The sequence below is a fragment of the Talpa occidentalis genome, unplaced genomic scaffold (genome assembly GCF_014898055.3).
Source record: "Talpa occidentalis isolate TD23 unplaced genomic scaffold, MPIMG_talOcc4v2.1 talOcc4.15, whole genome shotgun sequence".
Taxonomy (NCBI): domain Eukaryota; kingdom Metazoa; phylum Chordata; class Mammalia; order Eulipotyphla; family Talpidae; genus Talpa; species Talpa occidentalis.
Genome location: NW_023601543.1, coordinates 67,342,778 through 67,366,801, shown reverse-complemented (window position 1 = coordinate 67,366,801; position 24,024 = coordinate 67,342,778). Strand labels below are relative to the sequence as shown.

The window sequence follows — 24,024 nt, the reverse complement described above, 5'->3', positions numbered from 1 at the left end:
CAAATCATCTTTGGTTTAGGTCTCTTAATTAATGACATTATTGTCCTATCTCTCTCCTCTTTGTATTTACTTCAACATGCCAAAAGAGGCTCACTGCAAACATCCGCTACTCTCTTCATGAAGACTTTTTGGGGAGCTTTTGAATACCCAATGCCTCCTAATTATGAGGTTTTCCACTCTAGATGGTAAAGACTGGGATTTCTTCCTAGTCTTGTGGAAGCCCCCAGGCAGTGCCATCTTTAATAACTTTAAGTGATTCTCTCCAGGATAGTAACGAGATTCTACACATATGTTTGCTGACTCTGTAGCATAACAGGGACTCTGTAGCAAACATAACAGGGACTCTGCAGTTCCTCAGAATTCTTTCTTTGTACAACACTCTCCTCTCTACTCTTCTGTATTGTGAATTCCAGTAAATTTGGCCTCCTCAGTCTTCCAAGTATATCTCTTGAACATAAGGTTATGGCAGCCTACACATTGCTTCTTAAGTGTCCTTTCCCAGGAATTGTAGCACAGTCTATTTACATAGTTGTTTATATTATTGACCCAAGAGTTTGCAAGCCTAATGTTCTTTCTTTTTCATCTTGTTTCAGAGAACAGACTTCATAGGAAACAACCTATTTAATATAAATAAATAAATGTCATCCACTATTATTACCCAATGGCAAGAGCCAATATTAGAAAGTCTAGGGGGAATGGCATTCCCATTCTTTAGTTACATTTCCTCCACTAATACCTATCCACACCTGTATAATTTTATGCCTTGTATTTCTATAATGGAAAAGAGTAATAGTCCCTGACTAGTTTGGACACTCTGGATAAGAACAAAGGAGATCAAAAAGTGATATCAAAGCCATATGCTTAATGGACATTAGGAACCTGATGGGATTTTCCATTCAGAAAGTAAAATTTACTCAACATTCTTCATCAATGCACTAGCTGCTGAGGTTCACAAGAACCCTGTGGAGAACATTCTGTCAAAGCTGACACTTTGGATAGAGTGACTTCAAACAGATGGGAGTAGTGCTGGGCTCATATGTTGGTTATTACATTTCCTGGTTTTAACTATAGCACTGAACACAATAGGTGATTAGTATAAAGATGTACAGAGATTAGAGAAAACAAACAGGAAAGTATGTTAACAAGTTCCTAGCTACATATTTGCCTATAAATTGGGATTTTAATAGGATCCTCAAACCAGTTTCTATTTTCAGGTGTGTCAGTCTGGGCAATATCTATTACACTCATCACTGCTGAGAAGAACATGGCATCTTCATTGCATGTGATCACGTTTCAGGTGATACAGCATTTGTAGCCATGAGGAAGCACTGCCCAGAGGAAGGGCCGACATCCTGTGGTTAATAATCCAGTCCAAGTCCTGACACAGAAACTTGTCATGAGAGAAAAAACAGTTGGAACTAAGTGTGAACAGAACTTTGCGGATAAAACCTTGTTTACATTTGTTCCAGCAAAATTCTTAATAACACAAGTGAGCAAATTGCCAGAGTCACATTGCTTTTTTTCAATTGTATCCTGAAGTAGAATGGAATGTTGAAGAGGTCACCCATCAGCATAACTTCTTTCAGCTTACCAAAAGTTGAGCCCATTGAAGTTGAGCCCATTGGTTTCTCTGTTCATTTCATGCAATAATGCTGCTTTGATATTTTTGGAGACAGTTCCTTTAAGAGTTAGCATAATATTTTAACATATTGTTCTAAGGTTAAAAAAAAAGAATCTCAACTGAAATTTCAGTTCTATTATTTACTGACAGTGTGGTTTTGGTTCTCAGTATCTTTATCTGAAATATGAGATAAAAATAGTACCTCCCTTATAAGCTTCTTTGAGGATTAAATGGTGGCGATAAACCTATACTATTTTTATTTGAATGATAATATCCATTACTTTTCTCATTGAAGTGCATTGCATTATTTTACTTTTCTTGGCCTTTGCCATTGCATTACTAGTGAATTCCATGTATTTTTTGATACATTATATATTTATCATTTGTATTTGTATCATTATTTTGCAGACTTCTAATCAGATACATATGACATTCAATCACAAAGTTTAATCAATGAAAATTCTTTGAAAACTATTATAGTCACTGGACATAAATATGAACAAGTGATATGCTATGTTTCAACGCAAAGATCTTAGAATACATTAGGAAAGAGGGGAATATATGAGAAAAATGAAAGGACAGGAAGGGAAGCTAACTTCTTGGGGGAAGGGCATTGAGATGACATTTCACTAAAGAGATGAGTTGTGAACTGAGTGTATAATTTCCAGGTTATTAGGAAGACAAGGATAACAGATATTTTGGTCAGAAGGAATGTATTTTTTTCTTTTTTAAAGATTTATTTATTTATGCATACAAGAACTGGGGTACAGGCCAGAGGTATGGGGGGTGAGAGGATTTGCCAGAGACAAAGTGGGGAACAGAACAGGCAGACTGACCAAAGTACACTGCTGAGGGGAGCAGTGGGAGAGACAGGAGAGAGACCTGCTGCGCCATGTTGGTCACCTCCCTGGCTAGGGATCGAACTCATGCTGCAGTAGCTGTGGATTGCTTCATAGTGCTGAGACTTAGCCCCTCGTGCCACCAGGGAGGCCCCAGGTCATGCATTTCTTATGTGTCCCAGTGTTTGCAATCTCCTTAGGGGTCCAGACAAAGGATCACTCATTTTATAGTGGTTCTCTATAAGTTTCTTCATTGTTTTAGGCAGGGCAGCAACAAGTGCAAACACTGAAAGATTTAAGAATCGACAATATCCAGGGAACTATAAGGTACTAAGTAGAACCAGAGGGAACAGGTACTAAGTAAGCTACTATGTAGACCAGAGGGAACAGGAGTCTTGGGGTATAAAACATATGAGTTTGAAGCTAGCATGGACCAGCTGATGAAGGTCATGTAGGTCATATTCAAAAGATGAATTTATCCCAAAGGTCATGGGGTGTCACGGAAGAATTTTTAGGCATGAAGTCACATGACCAGATTCCCATTTTTGAAAGCTCACTCTTGCATAGTGAAGGGAATGGATGCTAACGATAAGAGGAATAGGTGTGAGCATCAATTCAGAGAGAACTGATGAGTGCCATTGCTAAGACAGTAACTGAAAATGGAAATGAAAATGGAAAGACAAATATTTTGTTTCAAGGTTAATAGGAACTAGATGTGGGGTCTACGTCAAGGTAGGAAAAATAGAGAAGGCAAGAGAGAAAAATTCTGCATCTGGTTTCCAATTTTGGCATTGGGAGAAATGCTGAGGCTATTTGCTGAGATAATTAACTTCATTTAGTTTTTTCCTGCAGGGTATGAACCTTATGTGCTATTCAAGATTAGCCTCTCACCAATGCTTTGGATGTGCCCCTTGTCTCTTCAACTATCTCTTAGGGTTATTATCACTTTTCCATAGCCTCAGTGGCTATTTACCATTTCCTCTCAGAGTTACATGTTAAAAACAAATGCAACAAGATTCCTCTGCCCAATATTCTACCTAATTACTTCCTGGCTCTTTTTTTTTTTATCTTTCCATCACTTCATACTCAAATTTCTTGAATGAACAGTTTGTCCTGGCTAAGACCTTGCCATAGTCCCTTTGAACTGATACTTCCTATCAAATAATCAACCCTAATTCTGGCATTCTTCCTCCTTTGTACCACAAAGTCATTCTTAGATCTTTTTTCTCCTTTAGTTTAATTTGCCTCATTTCTCCATATAGAAAATCAGTGTCAGCACAAGACAATTATAAGACCATTTTCAACCCACTGCACTGTTTCATGCATTTATATCTATTCTCACTTTACACTAGCCTGTCATTTCCTACTTTCACCTGAAAGCTGATAACGCCCCAATATTATCTCCTAGTTAGATCTTGTTTCTAAGTGAAAAGCCTGCACATTCAGTTGTTCGGTGTCACAGACATCTGAATGTCTGCCCAGGAGCCTCAGATTCCTCATGTCCAATTAAATATGTAACTGTGCATTCATGAGCAGTGAATACATGTGTGTACATACATGCACACACAATACATATGTTGAGAGAGTTTACACAAATGTAAGGCTATATATCAAACACATTAACACAGAGCACAAAATGGAAGATAATAGGAGCAAAAAAGGGGTAAAAGGTCAAATTACAATGAAATTTACAGGAGAGTTAATTTTTACAGATGGGGGAAGGTCAATGCATTTTAAACTGAGAATTTTGATGAATTATTCCACTCTCCATACCTGAGATTTTACCTGGTGAAAGGGGACCTGGCTAATAATCACAGTACAATGGTCAAATGTCTGATTTTGTAGACATCATGGATATCAACTGGGTTATGTTATGGGTCCATAACTGATACAGAAGCTAAGTTAGTCCCCTGATAAATTAATATGAGATAGTCTTGGCTTTTAACTTTGTAACTCCACAGGACACCCATGTATGCTCTGAGTCCCTGTGCAATCAAATCCAAGGCAAGTATATGTGTGTATTTGTATACGTGTATATATAGACACACACACATGCTATTTTCCATATAAAGTGTTCATGCAATTTTATAATTGTGATGCATATTGAAATAAATCAGCAAATATATATATATATATGCTTATATGTATATATACATAAATATAATATTTTCCATAGGAATTATTGATGAAATTTTGATATTACAGTATAACTTGAAATAAGAAAATTATCAGCAATCACCAAGCCCATGACTTATGGCAAATTTATCCATGATGTGGGTGTAGGGGGTTGGGTTGTATATTTACAGTTAAACATAGTATCCACGCTGCCTACTTCTTTCTAGCTTAGAAGGTACCTAAATAAATCTTGAACAAAATTTTCAGGAATCTGTATCTTTTCTCACCCTGTCTATTCTCAGTTTTGTTTGGAAAACTTAAAGAGCTTATCAGACCCTGTTAGACTAACAATCTACTAAAAGACATTCGAAGTATCAGAAGATACACTCTCTTTTCATTGTTAATCATTATTCCTATTCTTTTCTTAGGCTCCCCCCCCCCATAGTTCAAAATGGAAATGGAAATGTATAAAACATATCTAGGATGAAAAATTGGTATTGTTTTGTTCAGTGAGATTTAATGTTTATTAAGATTTTCCGTTTTGGTTTGTGCTTTCCTGATAAACTCAACTATAATCCTTTCGTTCTGCACAAAAAAAATGACTATATTGCATATTTAAATTGATTTTTAAAGGGATTTGATGAATCATTCTTTACAGAGCATACATTTTTAAATTCAGCAAACCAATCATGGAAACTGCCTCAGTTCTGTCTGAAATCAATGTGTCTACTATGCTCCTAAGACAAAGAGAAAATTATAGAACCCTCTTTTGAACAATGGTAAAAAAGTCTAACAATTAAAGGCAATATCTACATGACAGAAAAGCTTTAAGTTATCATCTAAAGCATGTCCAGTAACCTATAGCCCGCAGGCCAAATCTAGTACACTGCCTATTTTTGTAAATAGTTTTATTGGCACACACCATGTTCATTTGTTGGTGTATTATCTCTATGACTACACACTACTAGAGAACAAATAAGTATTTGGAAAAGAGATCATATCACCCACAAAGCTTAAAATATAATCTTTTTTATCATTATTATGTTTTGATGTCTCCTATGCACAGAAATAACAGTTAAGGAAAATTATATAATAAATATATATGTATCTAATAACCTTAACTATAACTGATATATAATAACTGAATAATACTACAGTTTATGGATCCACCGTGATTGTAATGATTTATTTATTTATTTATTTATACAAGCACTGGGTACAATCAGAAGTGCAGGAGGGTGAGAGAATTCACCAGAGCCAGAGGGGAGAGCAGTACAGGCAGACTGACGAAGTACATTGCTAAGGGGAGCAGCGGGCGGCAGGAGAGGTCTGCGGCCATGTGGGACCCTCGCCGGCAGCCAGGTATTGAACCTGCGCTACAGAGGCTGAGGGCAGCTTTGCAACCTAGCGCTCAACCGCTGTGCCACCGGGGAGGCCCTCCACTGTGATTTTAAATGTCAATGTCTTTCCCAATAATATTGTTATTGAATGTAATGTGAAACCACGTAGCCTGTTTTTTTTAATTTCTTTTTTCAGCAATGTTTAGTAGTATTCCATATAGAGTAGGCTTATCATTTAGGTCATTAGCTGAATTTGTAGAAGTCAAATGGGGTGCTTCAGAAATAAAGTTAGAAGTCTTAGATAACTAATGGAGGAAAGTTGATATAAAGCAACAATCAGTACATATTTAAATAAAGAACTAAATAGCAATGATGGCCTAGTTGAATATAGAATTTGTGCCTTTGATTTGTAACTAATTTGTTTTTGTGACTTTCTTTATCAATAAATGGTGACTTGTAAGAAACGGAAAATAAAATACAATATGGGAGATAGCCAGAATTAGGAATTTATCAGCAGAAACTCTAGAGGGTGAGTAATCCTATGGTGGCAACCACATCAAAAAAGATGACATCAGTGTCTAGTATTGTTTATTTGGTCTTATATTAGAAGATTTTGAAAACAAAGTGAGGAACGGGTAATTTTATAGATCTATAAGATGTGATAAGCTAGAGTTTATATAGACTAAAAGAGCAGAAATGTAAAAGGAAACAGGCAAAATGAGAAAAGACAAATTAGGTTTCACTTATTTAGATCAAATTTGTAACCCAGTTCAAATAAAAATGCTCAGGGATTATTTAACATTGGCTGTCCTCAGGCTTTCAATGAATTGCTGTTTGTCTATGAAGATTTTATTTTTTTCATATGGGAATGGTATTCTTTACTTCTTTTACACATAGCCACAATTCCCTCTTTTTCAGCAATGATAATATTTTTTTCATGTCATTGTGAGGTGTGACTTGGTAAGAATAAATGGCAATATTCTCCTTTGAAAATAACACGTTTGCAGATGGCTTGTTGAGTGTGACTGTTTTAATATTAGTATTCAAAGTGCTATTACAGCTTTTTAATCCCAAAAAGGGGCACACTCTGTCGCTTGCCTTAGGATGGAAAGGGAGACTTGATCTGTTATTATGGATTTGCCAAGACACCTGAGGGCAATTCAATTCTGTGCATCATATAGAAAGGAGCATCATTTAGATTTTGCTCTTCAAATATAGATGTAGCTGCATTGGCAATACTATTTTCCCTCAGGCCATCCACTGACGCAGGATGCTACAGGCAATTTGAGTTAACATTCCCAATTAATATTTCTGGCATGATTTACATATTGTTTACAAATGTCCTTAGGCAGGGATGGATGTGCCACTGTGACAATGTATTTTCATAATTGTCTTGCTTCTCTCAGCTTCCCTAGAAATCAGTTAAAAGACTAAATGACACTAAAATAGCTATCTGGAAGACAAAAGCCATTGTATATATTCGGTAAATATCCATCTGGTTTCTATTCTATCTTTCTACTATTTAATATTCCAAGTTTAACCAAATCTTAACACCGGAACTCAAACAAACGGAAGCTCACTTATGAATTAGTTTTATTGAAATGCCTTTATTTCCTTTCAATCAGTTTAATTATCACAAACTTGTTTAGATACCCAAGGTCATAAACTGGTCAAGAATGTGTAGTAGAATCTTTAATGTGCCATTAAAATAGTACAATGGCATATATTTTAAGTAAAGGAATAAATCTTTAGATAAATTAGGGCCTTTGGGCATATAACAATTCTATTTGAGACTACATATAATGAATTGATTGATAAGGCACTTGAATTTTATTAAATTAAAATCAGGGGTTTTCATGGAAGTCTTGATGATGACCAAGACAATATGATAGCAATATCTAAAGTAAAAACAAAACAAAACAAAACAAAACAAAACATTGTTTTAAGATTTAAGTCAGGGTAAAATATAAAATATGTTTAATTTAACCTCTCCCAAACATGCCACTGTTCAGAATATATGTTTTTACTTAAAAGTAATTCAACAGCAAATATGGATGCACATTAATTAAGAAAGTTCAAAATGAGGTTAACAAAGAAGTGTTAGTGTGGGCTAAATGTGAGCTATACAACTAAGAAGACAGAAGCACTTGGAAACCAGAATGCCTGGATTTGAATCCCCACTCCAGAAGATTGGGGCTGGGTGACCTTTGACAGGTGACTTAACCATTACCTTCCCAGGCTGTAATGAGTGTGTCTTAGTATCTACCTTCTTTGGATATTATGAAGATTAAACTAGTCATTGTGAAGAATTTAAAGCAGTTTAAATGCCCTGGTATTGCTTAATATCATCATTCTTAAAAATATTTTGGTACTGCCATTATTTTACACATTGAAATTTGTCTATTTTTGAGACACATTTCAAATTTTCTATTTTGAGACAAGTTTTGGACTTACTATATGAAAAAGTCAGAAGATAGCATTTGAACAGGGATAGAATGATCCACATGCACAATCATGAAGGAGATTTTGTCTGCTAATTTTCTCAGAGACCAAAAGGTGTCAGTGGGAATGAAGATAAAAACATTCATTCACAGATTTTTGTATGCAGTGGAGATACAGCATTATATAAATGGTATGAGTAGTACCACTGAGGAGGCCCAAGTATGAGAAAAAGCCTTTCCCTGATTTTCCATTTGCCTAAAATAAATCATCCACCAGTTTCCTATTAATTATTTATTCCTATATCTGAGAGTCCAACCTACCAACAGTAGAGTTAAATAAATGCTAAGAATCCAACATAGCACCACTGTGAGGCAGAAGGCAACGACCTGCCAGGTGGCAAGTTGTTGATAAGTAATTCCTTACACCATCTAGTGAGCAGTGAGCAGTGATTTGTCCATCCACATTACTACTATCATTGGTCTTAGAGGATCTGGCATCCATCAACACTGCATACACACACACATTGTAAAATCTATTTCACAGCAAAGGAAGTAATTTCTTCCTGCTGATTCACTGCTTCTACTACATAGACAACGCAGAGAAATTGACTAAACTATGGGAGGAACTATTGAAAGTTCAGTATGGTGCCATTGGATGACAACACATGTGCGTTTGGATATCCACATTGAAGGGCTCATGAGGTGTTCTGCATCAACGATCAATATATGGTGCCTTTTGTTTCACAGTCAGACTACACAAGGCAATGCAACAAGAGGTAGAAATGTTAGTGTCCTCTCTTCCTGTATGCGGCCTTAGTGATCTCTGAAAATGGTTTGCTACTCACTTGATCCAGTAAACCCTACAAAGTCATGCAAATCAAGAGGTTCTAATCTCCGTGTTCATTTTAAGAACACTCGTGAAACTGCCCAGGCCATCAAGGGTATGCATATCCGAAAAGCCACCAAGTATCTAAAGGATGCCCCTCTACAGAAGCAGTGCATGCCATTCCGTCATTACAACGGTGGCATTGGCAGGTGTGCCCAGGCCAAACAGTGGGGTTGGATGCAAGGTCGGTGGCCCAAAAAGAGTACTGAATTTTTACTGCACGTGCTTAAAAAATGTAGAGAGTAATGCCGAACTTAAGGGTTTAAATGTAGATTCTCTGGTCATTGAGCACATCCAGGTGAACAAAGCCCCTAAGATGCGTCGCCAAACTTACAGAGCTCATGGTCGGATTAACCCATACATGAGCTCCCCCTGCCACATTGAGATGATCCTTACTGAAAAAGAGCAGATTGTTCCTAAACCAGAAGAGGAGGTGGCACAGAAGAAAAATATATCGCAGAAGAAACTGAAGAAACAAAAACTTATGGCAAGGGAATAAGTTCAACGTAAAATAAAAGGAAGCAAAAGTTTAAAAAAAAAAAAAATGTTAGTGTCCCCTCTATCTAATGTGTACCATGAACCATACACAAAGCACAAAGACATATATAACACATCATTAGTTCTACACAAACTTCTACTTTTTGGTTCAATATTAATTACCCTTTGACCTGAAGTCCTACCCACTGGCTCAAGCACTCAGGACTCCTGCAAGTAAATTGCCTTTGCTATACTTTGTGATTAGCAAATGCACCTACTGAGTTCTCCAGCTCAAATTACCTTCTCAATTTGGAGGAACTTAGTCATTCCCACAACCGTACAAGGGAGAAGCTCTTCAAAACTATATATCTGAGAATCCACTGACAACAGAATTCATGCTAATTTTTTCCAATAAGAAGGATCAACATGAAATGTGGAAGGTGGAAGAAAAGTAGTTATTATTTTCCAGTAGCATCTTTGACAGACTCTGGGAAATTGCAAATATGACTTTGCATTAGATTTAGAAGTTAGGTCCTATTAATCATTTGCTGTAGTCCCACCGGCAGCTGAGATCATTATTAGTGGTTCCCATAATTCCAGTACCTTCAGATTTTGTGAAAGCTGAGAATGCTATTTTTGGAATTTTACTTCTCCAGCACTTTCAATGATGTATACTCTAGTTGTCTATATTAAATTCCTTTCTACTTGAGATAGTTAGAGTGCTATCTGTCATGCTAACTAATTTCTGATGGATATAGTCAAGCTTCCATTGCTTATTCTTAGGAGAAAGTGTTTGGAAAGTTCAGAAGGAGAATCATTATATTAAGTCAGTCTTACACTTGAAAAATGCAAATATTAGGCACCAAAATGTTACCTTAAAATCCAACATATGGGCCTCCCTGGTGGCGCAAGGGGTTAAGCATGGCATTGTGAAGCTATCCTCAGACTCTGCAGCAGGAGTTCGATCCCCGGTCTGCCAGGGAGGAACCCATACGGCGCAGCAGACCTCTCCTGTCTCACTCGCTGCTCCCCTCAGCAGTGTATTTCAATCAGTCTGCCTGTTCTGCTCCCCAGTCTGTTTCTGGTGAATGCTCTAACCCTCCACACCTCTGGCTTGTACCCCAGGTCTTGTATGCATAAAAAAATCCAACACATGGTTTTTCCTACATATGGGAGTTGTTTCTTTAGTTCAGCGATAGATAAAGTGAATGGCTTTCTTCTAGAAGATATATATGAAAAACATACATCTTTAAATAATGGAAGTACAGTTACTTTATGGGGGTATGTAGTAGCTGGGACCAATCAGTGTTACAGCAAGAGTCAATTCAGGCTTCTCACCCTATTTTTCTCTGTAGGCTGTGTTCACTAACTAGAATAGTGGATAGAATTTGCTACATTATTTAAACTATTATTCTCATTCTCTCTGTCTCTCTTTGTCTCTCTCTCCCACTCACTCATCCTTGCTATCTCTCTTACTATCAATCACTTTTTCTGCCTCCTAGTAGCATAAAATTGAATTTTTCTACATTAAAGGTATATATATATATAATATATATCAATTGGACTTCTCTTTGTCAGTTATTCTCCTAGTTATTCCCTTGAATCATGCATCCCTACACATCAATGTGAACACTTTATAACCTAGACATTAAATAAGTTTTCTTAGGAAATTTGTTGCTGAAATTATACCTTATCCTTTATTTTTCAGATTAATAAATTGAATGAAGTAATAATGCAGCAATGAAATATGTAAATCTTAAATAGAATTACATATAAGGGCCTCCCTGGGGGTGCAAGGGGTTAAGACACAACTGATGAAGCCATCTGCAGTCACTGCAAGCACAAGTTCGATCCCTAGCCAGGGAGCTACCCACATGGCACAGCAGACCTCTCCTGACTCGCCCGCTGTTCCCCTCAGCATGTATTTCAGTACATCTGCCTGTTCTGCTCCCCACTCTGTCTCTGGTGAATCCTCTCACACCCAACACCTCTGGCCTGTACCCCAGTTTTTGTATGCATAAATAAATAAATCTAAAAAAAAAAAAACACATGTGTACCTGCTAGAAGGAAAAGGTGACTTTAAAAAAAAAAAAGAATTACATATAAGACATAGATTTTTGCAGTCTTTGTTTATAATATTTGTTTAATATTTTTTTGAACCATGGGGGGAATTCCCTGAACTGAAAACAACTTGTCATCACAAACATGCTTATACTTGAGCTTTGAACTAGTTTCCACTACAGTTGTGTCATAAACTGCAAAGGGTCTCAGAATTTACCTTGCTTACATGGATGGCGCTGGAAGGGATCATGCTCAGTTAAATAAGCCAAAAGGAAAAAGAAAAATACCAGATGGTTTTACTTATAGGAGGAATGTAGAGGATCCAAACAAGGGACCGGGGGTGGGAGGTGAAAGTAATTATAATAAAGTGAAAATCAAAATCAACAAGCAACTATAAACCAGAGACATTTTGCAGAGGGGGGGGGAGGAAGTAGGATCAAAACAGGGGAGGGAAGAGAGCAAGGGACCATGGTGATGGTACATGGGTGAATGGGTGGTGGGAATTTCACAGGGACTATAACCGAGATGAGAAAGCATACACTGTACAAAAATGAAGAATGATGTAAAAATATATATAAAATAAAAATATAATAAAATAGAAATTAAAAAAACAAAGATAAATAAAATGGAAACAAAAAGAATTTACTTTGCTTATAAACTAATAAGCTAGTCTATTACTTTTTCATAGATACTGTCAATAAAACAAAAGACTTCTGGGTCAGAAATAAATAACTTTGTTACTCACAGCATAATAAACAGTGTAATTGTTTCGGTGTTTGTGTCAATTCTTTTTCTTCTAAGTTCCTCAAGGGCACACAGATTAGTCTAGATAGACAGCTACACATAATGGCTGCATTTCAAAAGAACAGCCTTGTGCTAAGTGAACCTGAATCTTTTTATAATGGGCAGTGGGCATGCTTTCCCTCTGACCCTGATGAAGACACTGTATTATAGTGGAAAGTAAGCAAACTCCTCTTTTGGAACAACGGAAGACACTGTAGCTATCTTTCAAGGCTGGTCACTATACAAGAATCCATAAAGAAGTAATTCAGAAAAATTACAGTGACTTTGCTCACAAGATATCCAGACACATGAGAGTTCCAAGGAAAACTGTCGCAACAGAATGATTTTGATGTTTAAAGACTATAAGAAAGTGAAAATCAAAATCAACAAACAACTATGAACCAGAGACACTCTATGGGGGGGGGGGCGGGGAGGGGAGGGATTGGGGTCAAAATAAGGGGGTTGCAATTGTATGGGGAATATAAAAATAAAATTTATTAAAAAAAATAGATGATCTTCTCATCCTGACTTGTTCTCCACTGCCTGAGAAATGAATTATCAGCGTATTGTCTTCTGGAATACTTTTGACTTGCTGTGTTTATAAGTTTGATCAAAGGACTAGAAGAAAAGTTGTCCTACAATTTTAAATAATGTGAACTCTCAGATAGTCAATAGAAGGTCAATAGCTCTGACATTCACTTCCTGAATGTGGGGGAGGGGGGAAATAAAATAGAGAGAGAGATAGAAATCAAAACAGCTTAGCCAAAATTTTCATTATCGTAAGAGGAAAAAATCCCATTCAACAATAACCAGATACACGAAATACCCTTCTGGCATGAGATATAATTTTTCTTCCAAAAAAAAAAAAAAAAAAACAAGTTACATAATGCAAACCTCTGTTTCTTGATTTAAAAAAGATGGGTTGGGAAGGAAGAATGCCCTACCCATATTTTGTTAGAAAATTAAATGAAAAAAATGAATTTTTATTTTGTCCCTGAACTGAGAGAAAGAGAAAGAGACAAACACAGAGAGATGAAGATTCAACAGTGTAGAACCCAGGAAAAAAAAATCTAAGAGCTTTATACAAAGATATATCTGGATTTTACCCATAATTCTACCCCTTACTAGCCATATTGCCTTTTGTAAACTGAGATTCTGGAGTCTCATTTTCTCAATTTTAAATACAGTGCTGTCAACAAATTAGAAATAATTTATATATGGTACCTAGCCAATGCTTAGCATTCAATCAGAGTTAGCTATTCATTACAGGGAGCTGGTAATACATCACTAGGGAAAAGATTTGGTTAAAGAATTGAGATTCATCTTAATGAAGTGGTAGATAAATTGTGGATATGGATGAGCTCTTCAAAGAAGAGAATATAAATGTGTCAGGATTGCCAAACCCCAGAGATTAAACAAGGGTCTGAGGTAGAATATTCTACTGGCTGTCCCCAGTGAGTTCACACCTTTGGTGATCTGCTCCCTTGGAAGCAGAGCTAGGTCATTTTCTGCTTTAACTTATAGAATAAGACAGAAGTGATGGTATTCCAACTCTGGGCTTAAGATTTAGGAACTACTAGAAGCTTCTGATTTTGTGCTCAGGGACAGCCTGGGCAGGAGTTTTGCTAGAGAGGTTATATGGAGAAAGAACATGTTCAAAAAGGCTTGTGGAGAGGTAGAGAGCTGGGGGGTGGGGCAGAGAGAGAGAACAAATGCCCAGGCACCCTGGTATCTCAGCTAAGTCCAGCCATTCAGGTGCCAGATCTGTGAGTGTATCACCTACAACATTCCGAGCCACAGTCTTACTGAAATAGCACAAGTTTCAAGTGAGACCAGCAAAAGACCTGTCCAACTGAGTTCTAGTCAATCCACAAAACTGTGAGAAATAGAAAAATAGTTGTTTCTTAAGCCACTAAGATTTACAGTGGTTGCTTAGACAACAGATAACCAAAACAGACAAAATGCTACATTAAATTTGTTCTTAATCTATCTGGCTCCAGTGTTTTTCTGCAGTAAGGGACATATTTTAGGAGCGTGATAGCCCTGTCCATACTATTATTCTCACAAATGACGTGTTCATATCCTTAATTTCCCCATTACGAATCTGTGACTTGCAATTTATCTAAACTATGCTTGAACATATTTATTTCCTCCATATGCATAACTCTGGGGCATAAATGTTACATATGCTTACAATCGATTGTGTCTATTGTCCATCCTACAAACCGTTCTCAAAGAAATTATTTTGAATGCCAGCAGTAATTCTGCTTTGCCTTTGAAGTCAACATTTCCCAAAGCAAAAATGATAGATATAAAGGAAATTAGATAATGTGTCTGTAACATTTCCCTTTATAATAGATTATAATTTACACATCTGAATTTAACCCAATTACTTATTGATCTTATAGCATTCCCATAATAATATCCAAGATGAAAAGGGGTTTATCTAGTCTTTGACAAATGTCTCAATTTGTTTATTTGGCATACTATTTTTGGTAAACCCCATCTAAAATTATTTTACAATATATACTTTTAATATCTTTTAAATCTTGCCATAACTTAAGGGAAGGGAAGTCTCTCCCCAGTTACAGACTTGCATCGTATGGTAGAGATGTAGGCTGCTACTGTGTGGTTTGACTCTTTCTTTAAACCTCTATAAACACATGGCTGTAGATTGGGAGGACCAAGGTAGAATGAGGGAGCAAAGGGTTAGAAAAGATGAGGATATTGGGCCTCCCTGGTGGCACAAGGGGTTAAGATGCAACCTATGAAGCTGTGCACAGCCACTGCAGCATGAGTTCGATCCCCGGCTAGGGAGCAACCCTCATGGCGCAGCAGACCTCTCCTGACTCGCCCGCTGCTCCCCTCAGCAGTGTACTTCAGTCAGTCTGCCTGTTCTGCTCCCCACTCTGTCTCTGGTGAATCCTCTCACCCCCCACACCGCTGGCCTGTACCACAGTTCTTCTACACATAAATAAATAAATCTTAAAAAAAAGAAAAGAAAAGATGAGGACATTAAGAACAATTAATTTCATCCCCAGTTTTACTGAGAATGCCCAAGGTAATGTTAGGCAGTGACTCAGTGCTGAGCAGCATGGTATGGAAACACATCTAAAGAGGTACAAATCTATACCCCTACATCATATGCTGTGCTATAAACCAACGTTTTCTCAATTAAAAAAATACAAATTAAAAAAAGGAAAAAAAAAAACCAGATTGGGACTTGCACGGTTCAGGTACACATGTGAATCAAAGTGAAGGCAAAGGGAGAGTCAAGAGGTCTGGTGGATCATCAGGGTGGGTACGTGGCATCAAAGAAAAAGACAAGCAGCGAATCAAAACCCAAACCAACTCATTCTAGTGTCAACAAGGAAATGTGTCAAAGAATATAGAACAGCTGATGGTCACTGATAGAGACAGTCAGGAGATGAGTGGAAACCAAAAAAACTACATGAAATGAAATAAAATCAAATTAACTAGAGAAAATCAAGTAAGAGAAGAGAAAGCCCCTTTTCTAAACCTTCTGACACTTGTTCTGCTCCTTTTTGTTAGTTCAGGACCCAGGCACAGTTCCCACTTTCCATGGCTCTCTGTATAAAGGCAGTGGGTATGACTCAGCTTCCCACGTACTTTGTCAGCTTTCATTGTAATAGGCACTGAAAATTGGAATGTCCTGTCAAACACTTATTTTTAAAGGAAACAGAAAGCTCTGCTGGTGGACAAAGCAGTTCATGGAGGCACTTGCTCTCCCTGCAGAGCCTCAGTACAAAAAATCATCCTTTGTTACTTCTAAAACAAGGGTACATGTGCTTGCAGTGGAGAGAATAAAGAAAACCATACTTTATATTCTATTCGAAGCGGAAATTAAATCACAACAGAAAGGTGTCACACTATCAGCCAGAGGTGCCATCTAAAATCAGGTCTCAAGACTTCCTCCTTTTAATAAGTGAGAAAAACCACATTTTCACCAGCAGTTACATTCTTAGTGACCCAAACATGACACATGCAGGAGAGAAGGTCATTTCTTAGTCTTTAGCCCATGACTCTGCTGAAAGACCAGACTCCTCCAAGGAGCTGCAATGTGGAGGAAGAGACTATGCATATAATGTGTCATGTGTTCAAGTGCACTTGGAGTGAATTTAGATGGTTACCATGACAACAACTAGCTGAGGGGAAATTTGGTAGTGGGGGTAGAGAAATCATTAAACACACACGAATGGGGTCATGTTAGTCAAATGGCCAAGTGGACTTAAAGCAGTTTGATTTCATTTATTCCCATGGTGAAGCCTTTTTATCTCCGTCTTAACAATAAATGACAAACAGCAAAGAGCTCGATGGCAGTTACTACACAAATGTGTTTGTAGATAATCTTACCTCATTCTTTTTCCAGCTTCAGATAAACATGTTAAGTGTGGCTTAGTAGAAGTCAGCATAATTTAGAAACGCAGATAACCTACAGTGCAAAACCATTTTGCATTTCTCCTAGCAAAAGTATTTTTTTGCCCACTACTTTGTCACCTTCTTCTTAAGGAAGGCTTTGAGTGTCATGTTTCAGAATGGTCTTCTCCTTCCTTGACAAAAGATAAATGGTAAGAGAGTTTATTCACTTGTTGATCTAGCTGCTGCAAGAAAGAAACGCAGAGAGCAGTATGGGTGATGCTAAGACTGCTAATGATTTCATTAAAAGCGCTTGTGTCCCATCTTCAGAAGTAAAAATCCATGCACAAAATGCATCTGATATGAATTAATTCCAAATGTCATTTATCATATTCTAAAACACGGTTGAATTATTGTTATTTTCCATTTGGACTTCCAAATCTCTAAATGTTTTTCTGTTATAAGCTACATACATACTACATGTACTTTTGTAATTTTTCAATAAAGTGTATTTCACAGTCTCCTCCAAGTTACTGTTGGTCACTACCTAGTCTCGATTAGGTGGAATAACATAGGTAACAAGCTACAACAAAATCTACCTCCCCTTCCCTGAGCATCAGTCTCCTCCCACTTCACTGTGGGAAGCACTGTGCAATTACATATTCTGAAGTGCATGTGTTAACCCTCAGTTACTGTCTTATGTTTATGTCATGGAAGAAGCTTTGTACTAAAAGTATTGAAGGAAAGATAGCAATCAGGGTGATGTCCCAAATGAAATGCTAGGAATTTCTGGATGGGCAGATTGGATGGGATGCTAGAGCTAAGACTTAGAATACATGTCAGAGAATTGGAAGAGAGGCAAGATGAATCTTTTATAAATTCTGTCATCAGCATACTGGAGAAAGACTGGTTATTTGGACATGGAAATGAGAACCAAGTGGATTCATTTGTTCAAGCCAGAGTACATGAGAGTTCAGAGGTCTATTCGTTCAGCACAGTAGACAGAATCCTTATAAACAAAAGCCAAAATCAAGTTGTTTGCAGACTGCACAGAAAGGACCTTTATTGTCCAGTGACTGAGAAGGCTAAAGAATATCTCTGTATTGTCTCGATGGGTAATTGTCAAGGTAGATGCATTATTGCTAAAGAACTGGACTACTGGTGGACAGCTGTCCCTTCGGATGCAAGAGCCTGGAAAGGTAGGGTATTCTCTTAAATTAGTTATTTGAATAGTATGAGAAAGCTACAGTTATGCACACATTCTCTGTGTTGCAAAATTCCTAGTGTTCTTTGTTGTTATGAATTATACATTTTAAATAGCTCTCTGTAATGAACTTTAGAGGGAGTAACAGGGAGTGAGATCAAGTGATAATCAGTTGATTATGAAAGCACCAGGCCTCACTGTCACTTGTGTATTAACTATCCTATGTAACGACCCTGGTGTGCTGACAATACCCAAGGCACTCATTGGCCAGGCTATCTTTCTGATTCCCCACTGTTGCTCCTGGTGCTATATGCTCTTGGACTCAAAATATGAGAGTGATTTTATGTGTTTCCCGCTCCAGTATCTAACTGCACATTATATCTAGATAAAATATTTTATTTAGTCTAAACTTCTAGGCCCTTCGTGATATGACATCGGCTTCCACTCACAGTAATTATCATCAGCTGCAGGAGCAGTAGCAGCATTATCATCATCATCATCATCATCATCATCATCATCATCATCATCATCGCTAACAGTTATTTAGCATTTATTATGCACCAGACTCCTTTACATGCCATCTTTATTCATCATAATAGTGCTATAAGGTAGGCTTTATTATTGTCCTTAGTTTACCAATAAAGGCTTGGTAACATTAAAAACCTTCCCCCACGCTACTTGGACAGTGTGTAATGTAGCTGGAATGTACACCAATCTGTCACCTAGAGCTCTTATTTGAAATGCTCTTGAAACACAAGAATAACCTTTACAATACATTTCTATATACCAATTTCTAAAGCAAAGGACCAAACGTGTATCATGGAAAATCTTAAAAGTATAAGGAAAGATAAGCCTAAATCAGAATATTCGGACACAGAATAATTTTGTACAATGATAGATAGAAGCTGGACATAAAAGGACTTGTCAAGGACTCTGGTACCAAAACATTGTTTTGTGGTATATGCGGTTCTCACTAAAATTCAAAGAATCCTAATGGTTTCTGACCACCAAAATAGCTTTTGAGACAAGGAATTTATTTTGGACCTCAGTCCCAATATGGCTTCTCGGCCAATTCTTTTCATCAGTTGGTATCAGACGTTTTTGAGAACACCTACCCTCCTGTTCTCTCCTCTTCCTGCTCTTTTAGGAACCTAGCTTAGATCTTCTTTCGCTTGACCTTCTCCTGGGAATCATTCCCTACAGGATACTTCCCATCCTTACTTCTTTGGAATCTAGTTTATGATCAGATTAAATGGGCCTTTCCTTGAGTTTTTTCCCAAAGAGCACACATGTGGGCATCTTAGGAGCACTAGTTGGGTGCTCTTTTATCGTGTCTTTTCTCATCTGTCATTCCTCAAGTACACATAAACTGAACACTGTTTGTAGGCTCCTCTTCGGAGACTAACATAGAGTTCCTTTTCATTTGGCCTCACTTGGGACTGATTCAATTGTTGAGATTCACTTTCATGGCATGGAAAAGAGATAACCTGGAACACAACTAGCACTATTTTACAGTAAGCTAAATTTCTTATTTTACAGTAAGCTAAAATTGTTAACATTGTAAATATTTTTAAGACTAATTTATTTATGCATACAAGAACTAAGGTACAGGCCAGAGGTGTGGGGGATGAGGATTCACCAGAGACAGAGTGGGGAGCAGAACAGGCAGACTGAAATACACTGCTGAGGGGAACAGCGGGCGAGTCAGGAGAGGTCTGCTGCGCCATGTGGGTAACTCCCTGGCCAGGGATAGAACTCGTGCTGCAATGGCTTCATAGGTTGCGTCTTAACCCCTTGCACCACCAGGGAGGCTCTACATTGTAAATCTTGATGACTTTTTGTATAGGGAAAAGTCTCAATGTCCTTTTGCTTGGATTTGTGATAAAACCTGTTTTCCTTTATGAAAACAATTTCTTTTACCCACAGAGAGCCCTAGTACTCACGCTGTTGCGAACACTCTCTGTTATCTTAATGTAGCATCCATCAACATTGCATCCTGAAAACTCGAGACCTCAGTCTCCCTTGGTTGGTTAGGAACCCATCTAATAACTGTCTCTGCATTAGTAATACTTCCAAAATTGATAGCAGCAGGAGTAGAACTCAAATTCTAGAGCACAATTTCTGGCCCGACATGATCAGCAATGCCTTCTAATGTCAAGAAGTCTCAGGGATCAGAGACAAGGAAATGGTTCATTATGATAAAATAGAGGAATCTTTTGATCATCTATCAACTTATGAGGTTTTTGGTGAGTTAGGAGAGGTCTGATTCTATGGAAATAGAGTACCTTATCACCAAAAGCCAAGCATTCACAACTGGTCTAGACTATGGAACCAAGAGACCTAGGATATGAAAATCCGAGCTGAAGGACACACTGTGCGCTGGGGACTTGTCATGCACAGCAAGCACACAGAGCATATCCTGTGATTGCTGTGGAAAAATATAAGTAGGACATTCTGGGAAAAGGGAAAGCAAAAAATACAAATAAAAACTGACCTCAGCCAGACTTATTCCAGGAGACCGTTGTTTCATTATGCTTCCACCGCACAGCCCTGGCAGCCTATGAGACAATCAAAACAAGAAGGACTGACATGAAACTGTGCCTCTAAAGTACAGGACACAGCCCTGCCATTTGTAAACTCAGGACTTCTTGATTCGGGGAATTTTTTTTTTACTCCCCCCACCCTTTCCACAAAATACATTTTTGAAGCAAATGGATAGCTTGTTTCAACAAGAAATTAGATCATTATTTTACGGTTGATGACAATGTTCAAGGTCAGTATCTCTCTGAGTAAAAGAAGTCAGTCCCTATAGACATCTATGTAGTTCAGAGAACTCGGAAGTTATGGGGGAACCACAACTCCACCAAGTAGACATGCAAACTGTAGAAGTGCACAGTTACATCACTCTGGGGATAAAATTGGGGTATATTTGGTGATAACCAATTTTTTTCTCCACATAAAAGGCAGCAATATATTATTTTTTTCCTAATATTAGCCACAACAAAAAAAGCCCTTTCACATGCCAGAGGTGCAAATAAGGCCACAATGCTTTTAGTAATCAAGTCATCATTTTTATGTGTTCTCACATTAGCATTAACAGCTATCCATCCCTCCTCCCAAGGGCTCATCACCAGCATCATCCCACTCCTGGTATTTGGTTGGAGACGACTTACTGGAATATTCTGTGAGAACTACCTCATAGCTGTAGTTGAAACCCAACAGAAATTAAGAAATTCTGCATCTTCCACTAGAAGCAAATACAAGCTAGTTCACAGGGAAGCCACCCACGCACAGACATCTAAGACCATTCCCAAACCTCTACTGCCCTGCCAAGAAAATGAGCACAACTCACAGGAGTCAGATGTGACGCCACTTTATCCCCACCTCACAGTGTCACTGTCAGCAAGCCCATAGCATTCCTGTTTATTGATACACTAACACTTTTTGCTGGTCCAGAAGTAACTTCTTGCTATTTGGGGGTGAGCGGTAGGGAGAGTGTGAGAACATGCAGGTGAAATGCTCTCTCTTCCTATGGTTACAATCAGTTGTGGCTACTGTATACCGTCAGAGGTCATGCTTCTCAACATTATAACCTGGTATGTTACCATTAATATAATCTTTTTTTAAATATTTATTTATTTATTTATACAAGCACTGGGTACAGTCAGAAGCGCGGGAGGGTGAGAGAATTCATCAGAGCCAGAGTGGGGAGCAGAGCAGGCAGAAGGACCGAAGTACACTGCTGAGGGGAGCAGCGGGTGGCAGGAGAGGTCTGCGCACCATGTGGGACCCTCCTCTGGTGGACGGGGCACAGCCGGGGATGGAACAGGCGCTGCAGAGGCTGTGGGCAGCTTCGCAACCCAGCGCTCAACCGCTGCACCACCGGGGAGGCACCATTAATATAATCTTGAAGCCGTCCCCTGGTGACTGATTGATTTAGTCTAAGGAAATATTTAAATGCAAACTGTTTTTCTTGGAATCCAATGCATCAGAGATACTGACAGGTTTTTTTCCAAACCCATTTCCTTCTCTTTATAGGCACCTTTCCAAACCTCTCTCACAGCAGATGGGACCATGTGAATGCAAGTGATGGATGCCACTTCCAAGCCCAACACAACAAAATATCTCTTGCCCTATCCTCCACTTTCTTAGGGCAGACAGAGGGAAAACCCAACAGAGGAACCTTAGGTCTACTGAGCTATCAGAACTAGAAGGGAGACCTTGATCTCTGTATCGTTCCACTGAAGACCACCCATGTAACACTAGAACTGTGTTATATGAAGCCACTAAGATTCGGGAGTTGGTTATAACAGGAGTTAACCTTCCTGGTTTAAAGCATCCTAATAGTTTCAGCCCTTGTTGACACTTTGGCTGCCACTCCAAATTGCTTCCTATTGCTCTTTGACCCCTTCCTTTATAAAAGGTTTGCCAAGAACATGAGGCTTGCATGGGAAAGCAGTCAGTCTGCAAACATCTTTTCTCAGAATATCTGGCACCATAGCTAATTTAGCTGCAGAGTCTTGCCTGACAAGGTACAGGAATTGGAATCTATACACCCTCTATGTCTGAACACATCAATTACTTAGCAGAAGTAAAGCAAATACCCTCTGGAAGACTATACATTAAAGTCAAAAATTTATTCCAGCTAAGTTTGCGTATGTAAGATAACAACACCACACACACACACACACACACACACACTCAGAAAGAGAACCAGAAACGAATGTTGATAAAAACATAAAACTACAATATCGGAGCCATAAAGAGTGCAGATATTAGAATTATCTGACATATGATTAAGCATGATTAAAGAAATAAAATCTCATGAGTCTGACTACAAATTACATTACTATTCAGCAAATGCTTACCTCCCATTCCAGCATATGAAAATATATGAAAATGAATGTTGCCTCTGGGATAGGGTACTGGAATATGACTAAGAATTTTTATTAGTTTCTCATTGGGAAGAACATACTTCCATATTCCCATCCATTGATGCTGGATTTAGTCACGTGGATTTAGAAAATGGCTATAAGTGACAACTTGCCAGGTTCAAATCTATATTCATGGGCATTGTGCATGTCCATCCAGCCTTTGGCGACATTTAGATTTCTGCTATGAGAATAATATGAAGCCTTCAGCCTGTGTCCACAACTGAGACATATGGGAAGACATGAATTTGATGCAGTCTGAAACAGACCTTTTTCTAATCCTACAAATAGCTAATGGTTGAATTATTAACTTCATCATTCTTTAAATTAAATGTGTTTGTGTGAATTTATATGTATGTGTGGTGATAATGACAATAGTGATGATGAAAACAAAAGGAAACATACTTGTATGTTCAACAGCTAAGTTATCCATATTCTTTCATCAGTGCATAGAGGTGGAAGCATTTTGGGCTGAATGAGTTGGGAAAGCAGTCAATCAGTGTCAACAGTCACTTAATCATAAACAGTAGACAAGAATACTCTATTTCTGTGTGCTGGTCCCCAACAAGGAAAGATGAAAGTGACTATGATCAGACAAGCACAAGCCCTAAGTTTATGTGTAAGAATCACCTACCCCCTCAGTGAGACTATTTCTGCTAGCTGTGCATGTTTCAAAAACAATGTGAATAAAGGTGTCTGTGGCACTCTTGGGTCAGTTCTAATAATGAAAATAAAAATAAGAATATTTTCAATAATTGCTTAAAATAAATAGAATAATGTATACATGCGTGCTCCTATGTGTACCTGAAGATATACATGGACCTTGGTTGTCTGAGCTAGGTTACTGGAATATAACTGTCAAAGTTACTGGTTCGCCCCTTAAACAGTTTCAGCTGAGTCTGGTTAGAAACTGAAGAATCAGGGTTACAGTTTGAAAATAAATATTCTT

General features: G+C 38.0%; 1 pseudogene; it reads left to right on the top strand.

Moving 5' to 3' along the window:
• The first annotated feature begins 9,185 nt into the window (after positions 1–9,185).
• Positions 9,186–9,763, top strand: LOC119246760 (60S ribosomal protein L17-like; annotated as a pseudogene).
• The last annotated feature ends 14,261 nt before the right edge of the window (positions 9,764–24,024 follow it).